Source organism: Perognathus longimembris, unplaced genomic scaffold (assembly GCF_023159225.1).
Source record: "Perognathus longimembris pacificus isolate PPM17 unplaced genomic scaffold, ASM2315922v1 HiC_scaffold_5398, whole genome shotgun sequence".
Classification (NCBI taxonomy): domain Eukaryota; kingdom Metazoa; phylum Chordata; class Mammalia; order Rodentia; family Heteromyidae; genus Perognathus; species Perognathus longimembris.
The window spans coordinates 315,947-324,818 of NW_025960820.1; positions in this window are offsets into that span (position 1 = coordinate 315,947).

Here is an 8,872-nt window from a genome sequence, read left to right on the forward strand (position 1 = left end):
GGCTCCAGGGTGGAGGCCGGGAGAGTGGCTTGGGCGATGTGGATGGACCCCAGAGACCAGGCACAGCGTGGGGGGGGGTTCGTGGCATCCCTTTATTTTCCCCCTCCTCCTGGCGGCGGTGCCCAGCTCAAGCCCATCTCCTCCCCAGAGCCCTGGCTCCCCGGTCATCAAGAAGGTTCTTCAGACCTCACTGCACTCCATCATTTTAGAAGTGAATGGGGCTTCGTGTCCTATCCATGTTCACAGAGACAACCCTGGCTTTAAAAAAACAAATACACAGCAACAACGGGCGAGTGAGGAGCGGAGCCTCCACCCACGTGCCCTAGTCTCTCGGCTGGGTGGATTTATAAAGTGCATTCGCAATCAGATCGTGTCTCCGAGTGTCACCCTGCGGCGCGCAGCTGCTCTTATCTACCCTTGACAGAGACAGAGGGTGACCCCGGGCCAGCCGCCGCCCGGGGCCCCGGCTTCTGCATCTTTGCCGCACGAGGTGATAACACGCAGAGCCCCGCCCCGGCTGCCGGTGCCGGGCGGACGGGAGGGCTGGCGGCGCGCCCGGCCCCTCCTCTCCGAGACGGGGGAGCCGTTCACCATCCATTCTCCTCTCCCGCGGGATTGGATTTGGCAGTTTTAAACCTGCAGATGACAGCGTCTCGGGGATCGGTCTGGGCTTTATGAGAAGATGGATCTGAAGTCGGGCAGCTCTGTGCAGAGGGGGAGCCCATGCGGGAAGGGCTGGCCTTTCACTCTGCAGACCCATCGACCGGGCTTGCAAATGCTCCGCCCGGTGTGGCCAGCCAGCTCGCCGGCCGCCGGCAGCCCCGGGGCTTGGAAAGCCGCCAGGCTCTGCTGCTATTTAACGCGTTGCGGGAGGTGACTCCTAGCCCCGGCTGCAGACATTTTGGAAGGAAAGGAAGAATCAATAGGCTAGGAAAACCAGGAGGGGAAATACAATGTGTAGTCAGGGTTAGCAGCGAGGAAACGTGAAGATGTGCGTGCTACACCCTGGATATGAGAAATTAAAAGGCACAGGCTTGGGGAGAGGTCTAAGAACGCTTGCTGGCGGGTGTCGCCGTCAGCACCTTTGAGCAGCAGCCTCACGAGGCCCGGCTCCCCTTCTGGAGGCTTCCTCCCAGACGACTGTAAGGGTGCCCTGGTCGCTCTGCCCCCCAGCCCCTCCCTGGAGTCCTGCCTCCCTCGGCTCAGCTTGTGCGATGATTTCTAAGACCCCGCTCTGGTCTTTGGTCTGTGTGTTTTTGCGGATGGCCATGGAGGAGCTGATCCACTCTGGGAGCTCGGTGGAAAGCCCGGGGTGGGGCCCGGCCTCGGAGCGCAGCCCCGGCTTTGCGCGGACCTGGCCGGCCCCGGGAGCCCCGAGGGCGTCCACAGCTGCACCTGGCTGGCACGCGGGCACACAGGGGTCATCTGTTTTCCCCGAGCCCTCTACCCTTCCTAACTGCCCAGCGCCGACAGGGCACACCTCACCCAGATTCGAATCAGCCTCACTTCCCGCCACCGTCGGCAAGGACGGTGCTTTTAACCCCCAGAGCCCCCCTGACACCGCAGGACAGCGTTCAGGGAGGGGAGGCCCTCCAATCGCGGCACGTACGCCGCCCGCGCTGGGCCCCGCCACCCTGTGCCCTGCAGAACACTCCCGCGGCCTTTGCCCCTCAACCTTTCACCTCCCCGGGGCAACCTGGCCCACATTCCCGCCAAGGGGCACCTGACCTTCTAGGTACTTCGCCGAGTAGCACGGCAGCTCCCGGGCCCCCGCCCCTGAGACAGGGCCCCCGGAGCCAGATCCACCCCACCCCACCCACCCCTGCAAAGCCTGCCCTCGTCAGAGCTCCGGGACTGTGTTAGGTGTTTTCCGAGAGGCGTCCTTTGCTCCCAGGATGGCTGCTCCATGCCCACGGAAAGAGCGTGAGCGGTAGAGGGACAGACAGCATGACTTCCAGCCAGACGCACCCGGCGCGGCAGATCCCACCTTCTTCTATGCCCACGCTTACCGTAGGAGGAAAGGAGCAGCCACCCTACAAGGTCTTCCCAGGTGAAAGTGAGCCTGCGGGAGAACACACATGGAGTGGTTGCCATGGTGACGGCCACTGTCACAATAAACACGCGTGGCTTCTGGGCCGGCTTCCATCCAGGACTCCTTGCCCTCTGGTTGACGGTCCGTGAGAGCCTGCTGGTCCCTTGCAGACTCAGAACCCCTGTCCTGAAAACCTGCCTACTCGAGAGTCCACGAGCGGCCCCTGAGAGGCGGGAGGGGGCGGGGCGGGGTCCTGGCGGCTCCCGGTGGGAAGCACAGCACGGGGCCCGTGGGAGTACCTGCTTCCTCTGCCCGTGGAGGCGCAGGGCCCGCGCCCTCACCACACCGGGGGCGGGCAGGTGGACGGTGGCTCGGGCAGACAGTGGTGTCAGAGGTCGGCCTCCCAGAGGGCGTCCCTGCAGTCCCGTGGCCTCGGCCCGGGTGGTCGGCACGCGATCGCCGCGGAGGAGCTCAGAGGGACAGCCGGGGGGCAATCGATGGATCTCATCATTTCAGGGTAGATGTGACTAACCATCTCAGAGACGGGCTTTCAATCTTCTCCTCCCTTGGAAAAGAGGACGAGGTGAATAGCGACCGATTTCTCCAGAACACTGGACCAGGAGGGTCTCAGTCCTGCAGCTCTGCATCCCAGCAGCCTCTGCGGTGCGAGCTGGAGATGGAGCCGGCCGGCCCGGGCCCAGCCGGCGCGGGGACCCCGGCGGGGTCCCCACGGGGGGGCCGCGGGCGGAGAGGACACAGCAGCGACGTCGCCCACTCTGCGGCTCGTGGCTGTACGTGCCTGGCTTTGTCGTCTTCATTCCTCTTCCTTAGCCTCCCCGGTGCCCAGCCTGGCTCCCCTCCTCATTTAGAGCCCGTTCCGCGCTGCGTGCGGAGCCTGGAAAGGGCCTAAACCCTAACCCCCAAGTCTGTGTGTGAGGAATCGGGTCTGAATGAAGCCAGCGGGAGCCTCGGGAGGAAGGTGGAAATGCGGCGACGGAGGGAGAGGCTGGAGGGACGAGGCCCACGAGGGCACGGAAGCCAGGAGAGGCGAGGAGCGATCCTCTCTGGGCATCACTGCGGCCAAATACCTAACAGGAACAACGCGAGGGGGAGAATCACTCATTTTGCCCCTGGTTTCAGGGATTTCTGTCCACCACGACAAGGAAGACAGGATGGAGCAGTTCACAACATGGCGGACCGGGAGCAGAGAGAGAGAGAGAGAGGAATCCTCCTGGCCTTGGGCGGTTCCACGGCCCCCGCCCGCAGTCCAGTCAGACTTGGAATCCATGAACGGCGTCAGCCCTTCCTCCAGGGACAGCCTCCTCCGGTCCTCTCGGGAAGGTGGTGCCTCAACCCCGCCTTCCCTTCCACAGGCACACTGGGAGCTTCCTGACCCAGGATTCCGAGCCGGTGGTCACCCCGGCGTCCAGAGGCCCAGGCTCAGTCTCCAGCTGTTCCAGCCAGCACGCCGGGGGGCCGGGAGGAATCTAGAGGGTTCTGTTTGCCGGGCCCTGCTGGAGCGCCTGCAGACCGGGCCCTCGGTGCCGTCGCCGGGGCAGCCAGGGCCGGGGGCTCCTGTTGGCGTCGTCCCCTGTACACTCACACCCCGAGTGACCCCGCGGCTCCCGGCGTGCCCTTCCTGGGGTTTGCCTGAGCCGAGGTTCAAATCCTGGCCTCTCACGCTCAGAGCAGGCGCAGGGAGCTCAGGGCCGGCGGTGGCTGCTCACGAGAGTGTGCGCTCCCGGACCCCGAGCTCGGGCCCCGGCAGTGGACGGTCCCCACCTCCTCCCTCCCTGTAGAGCCAGAGAAGCAGCGCCCGCCATGGCCCAGGGCCCATTCCCCAGGCAGAGCGGGATCTTCTCCCCTCCCCCCCACCGCCCACCCCCGGGTCCCGTGCTCCTGTGCCCCGGGAGCCTGCAGAGGCCTCCACCCACCCGCCCTGGGGAGACAGAGAGCCCCCCTCCGTGTCCTCCCTCGGCAGGGGGCAGCGGCACAAAGCCTGGGGCGCCTCACGTGCCAGGAGTGACAGATCAGATACGGCTTCCGGGCCAGTTCTGCCGTCTTCTCCGTGGGGAGCTGTGTGTGTGTGGGGGGGCGGGTCACTCACCCTCGGCCTTGAAGCGTTTCCGTGGGGATCATGGGGACCACCCCTACCTTACAGAGGGGCTGCCGTACTCACGCGAGATCAGGGCTACGGAGCGTCGCGTGCTCTCTTTCCCACCCGCAATTGTGCTAATGAATGCATTCCTTAAAGCGTGTTTATCCAGGCGGACTTTTCCTGGCAACTCATTGCACAGGATGGCAGGCACATTTTTTAAGGGGCGGAAGCAGGGAGGAACCTAGGGCCTCGGCTTGCTGGCACTTACACCGCACCCCCTCACAGTTTGTTTTTTAAGCCAGGGGTTCTGTTGACGACGTTGCCTGGTTGGCCTTGAACTGGAGAGTTTTCTGCCTCCTCCCCCCATGCGTGTTCAACTGTCCTCAAACGGGAGCTCAATTTTCCAGTGCACACAGAGCCCTAAAGAAAGTATGAAATGGGGCCGCAGGTCCAGGCGGATTCTAGGATCTCTGAGGCCGCGTGCCGCTCGCTGTCTGTTGGCAGGTCCACGAGGATTTGAACCGCGTGCTCTCGGGCACCACCTGGCCACGTGTACCGAGATCCTGATGCAGAACTCGAGTCTGCGTCTACGGTGCGAGAACCTCGGGAAAATGCTCCTTCCCCGGGGAAGTTCTCCCGACGGGCTCCTCCGGTGTGCCAGGCATGGCGCCAGGACACCCAGTCGCGTCTCCACGGCTCTCGGGGTGCAGAGCCCGGGGAGGGGGAAGATGGGCCCCTCTTCACAGCGGCCCGCACGCCCAGCCTCGCAACGCTGCTCCAACCGTCGCTCCTGGGCTCCGGAGCAAGGGATCCTGCCGGGGAAGATGTCCAGGACCCCAGTCGGTGCCCTGCACCCTGATGGGGGCCGTTCTCAGGGACCCACCTCAATCCGTGTTGCGCCCTGAGCTGGGGATCTTACGCTCCACCTCTGCCTCCAGGGGGCGCCATTGGGAGACTTCCCCTGACTCACACTGCTACAGTGAGATGCACAACAGTCCCTTGAACCCCCGAGAATCCTCACTACCCGAGGATGCACTCCCCGGACCACACTTGTAACGCTTTCAGTGTGTTTAGGAAGCCATGGGGCTCTTCGGGTGGGCGCAGGTGTCTTTGAGACTCCTATTTCCAGTTGGGCCAAGGATGGGGGGCCATCGGCCCTCTCGCCAGAGCCCCCCGGATGGATGGGAGGTGAGGCCTGCCTTCTCCAAGCCCAACCTGACAGCGAGCCAAGCGAAAAGAAGGGCCATTAGCGGATCTGCCCTGTGAGGGAGGGTGTCCGCTAACGCTCCTGGTAAATGGAGATGATGATCTTAGATTCAGAGGGAAGTAGAGCACATAACTTCCAGAGCCATTTCTGTCGCCGCTGCTCAGAAACCACCTTTCCTTTCCCTCTTACGTGTAGCCTGTACTCAGGAAGAAGGGGTCTAAAGGACTAGGAGCTGAAACGTGGCTGGCACCTGCAGGGGCAGAGCCAAGGCTGAGCCTCAGGTGCCCTGCCTGCCCTGGGTGAAGGCGGGTGTGTGGGGGCCACTGTGCAGATTGCAACTCTTGACTTCACCGAGGAGTCCATCTGCAGCCACCTACCCCGCGTGAAGAGCAGCCCGGGGCATCCGGAGCCCTCCTGGGGCAGGTTCTGCTGCTCTGGGCTAGATCCATCCAGGTAGGCGTCTCTCAGAGCTCGCCTCACTTGGCCTGGCCTGACACGTGGCCATCACGTGGTGTGGGGACGGAGGAGAGGCTTGATGATGCAGGGCCTCCGTGAGAAGCGAGCACTCCGTCTACCCCAGGGAACATGGCTAGGAACTCTAACAGGAGTGAGGGAGGAGTGCCCGTTACACCCAGCGAATCGCCAGATGGGATGCTCCCAGAAGAGAGGACTGGCCCTTCCTGAGGACACGCCCACGGTCCCAGCCTCCTCCCCCAGTGACACGCCCACTGCCCCCTCCTCCACCCCTCAGTGACACGCCCTCTCCCCAGCCTCCTCCCTTCAGTGACACGCCCTCTCCCAGCCTCCTCCCCTCAGTGACACGCCCACTCCTCAGCCTCCTCCCCCAGTGACACGCCCACTCCTCAGCCTCCTCCCCCAGTGACACGCCCTCTCCCCAGCCTCCTCTCCCCAGCCTCCTCCCCTCAGTGACACACCCATTCCTCAGCCTCCTCCCCCAGTGACACGCCCACTCCTCAGCCTCCTCCCCCAGTGACCCGCCCTCTCCCCGGCCTCCTCCCCTCAGTGACACACCCATTCCTCAGCCTCCTCCCCCAGTGACACGCCCTCTCCCAGCCTCCTCCCCCAGTGACACGCCCTCTCCCCAGCCTCCTCCCCCAGTGACACTCCCTCTCCCAGCCTCCTCCCTCAGTGACCCGCCCTCTCCCCGGCCTCCTCCCCTCAGTGACACACCCATTCCTCAGCCTCCTCCCCCAGTGACACGCCCTCTCCCAGCCTCCTCCCCCAGTGACACACCCATTCCCCAGCCTCCTCCCCCAGTGACACGCCCTCTCCCCAGCCTCCTCCCCCAGTGACACTCCCTCTCCCAGCCTCCTCCCTCAGTGACCCGCCCTCTCCCCAGCCTCCTCCCCCAGTGACCCGCCCTCTCCCCAGCCTCCTCCCTCAGTGACACGCCCTCTCCCAGCCTCCTCCCTCAGTGACCCGCCCTCTCCCTGGGGGGGGGGGGCGAGGGCGGGGAGTCAGGTGCCTGTGGACTGTGCTCCTGGCGCCCGGGTGGGGGCTGGGGCGCTGCGCACCCCAAGACCACCGGGTTCCCACCCACCTGGGCTGAGCGGAGCCTGTCGCGGCACCTGCACGGGGTGGGGGGCTGCAACCCCACTTGCGAGGGTCCCTCGGGCTCCATTAACCCCCCCCCCCCCACCTAGGCATTGGGAGGGCCAGTGCATTCAGGAAGAAACCACCGGAACTGCTGGTGGGGAGGGTCTGAGGGCCCGCTGGGGAGGGCAGGACGGCAGCAGGGGCGGGCAGGGGCAGGGGCAGGGGCAGGGGGCAGGATTGGAGGAGGTGGAGTTTGCTCCCAGGCTCTGGGGGGGGGGGCGGTCCTTACTCACAGCAACATGAACTCCCAGGGTGGATCTTGTGACCAGAACCACCCTCGCTGGAGGCGGGAGTTGGCGGTCCCAGTGGGGTGTATGCAGGTAACTACAGTCCCGAGGGCCCTCAACTCCCTGCCGTGAGATGTGCACCCCCCGTGGGAGTTGCCATTCCTGGTGCTCCCAAGCTGCCCCCCGCCAGTCCCTCCCGGACACGGCCGCCTCCCCCAGGGTCCCCCAGGGTCTCTCCGAGCGCCCACACCTACCTGCCTCTCCCTCCCTGTGTGAGCCAGGGGCTCCCAGAGCCTAGCGGCCAACACGCGGCGGGCCGGCAAGCCCTTCAGTTCTCAGCCAACCCCACACCCACATCCTTTAGCCGACAAGACTTGAACTCCAAGCCCAGGGAGGATTGGGCTGAGCGGGGAGACGGCCCTGACCTCCGCTCTCACTGGATGGTTTTGATCTACGGCCCATGGGCTTTCGAGTCTCATTTCACACCTTCCATGGGTTGCCTGCTTGAAGGAGATGCTCACTTCCAAGATCTCCAGGCTGGGCGAACGGTTCAGACTCCAGTATGCCCTCCAGTACGCTCAGGAATTGGGGCATCTGAACCCCTACTCCCCACTTCTTGGCCACACCGGGCAAATACTGCCTGCTCTAATTGCCCCGCACAGCCAGGAGGATGGGAAGAGGTAGACATGGCAAGTTTCTTTGTGTATGGAAAACTCAAATATGTTTGAACCATTTTCCATCCTCCATCTGCTTTGTCTGTGCTTACCCGATCTTTTCCTCGGCAGAAAGCCAGCAGCCTTCTTGTTCATTTCTGACTTAGCAGAGCCTCTCTCCCTACCCCTCCCGTGCTGCCGGTGAGGGTCCTATTATCTTTGAACAATCAATGCCTAGTACTGGCTCAGGCACCGTAGAGCTGGGTCTGGCAGGTCGTCCTCGGTACAGAACCCAGGATGGTGTTCTAAATAAATGTGCAGATTTTAAAAAAGGACAAATATCAAGTAAATCTTGCCTATAATGGCCCATCAAGTAATATTTGTGAAGATTAGCTGCAAGAACCTATGAATCTCAAGACATATAAATAACCCCGCTTTTGACAGGCAACACATATACATTTTTTTTAAGAGCTAAATGTCAGGAAATTCATTTCTAGAGATCAACGAGGAGACATGCACATCAACATGCTGCTACCTGGGTAATAAATTTGGAGATGTAAAATATGGATCATGCCTTTGAATGCTCTCCTCCTCATCAGCAACTTGGAAGCATCAGAGACTGAGGAGTCCTCGCCTCAATCAGTCGCTGCAGTGTGCTGCTGGCAACTGCTTTGCAGGGCTGTTGGAGGGGAAGGCTCGGGAAACGGAGAGCCAGGCTCGGTCCTTCTGAGCCGGGCCCGCCCAGAGAATGGAGTCGTGTGTTCATTATCGCCGGGCGCACCGACACACGTGTGGATGGAGTCCGAGGGGGAAGCTGATGGGTGCTGTGAGCGTTTCTGGTCTCCACGGCCATCAAGTGCAAGGAAGGTGAAGGTCCTAAGAGAAGACTAAGTGTGAATCGCTTTATTCAACCTCATTTTAATTTGCAAGTCTAAATTTGAATTTAAATCCATGAGGATAAAAATAAATCTCCACCAAAGATTTTTTGGATAATTCTTCATTCATCTTATTTAAAGGCCCCGAAATCTCTTGCATCTG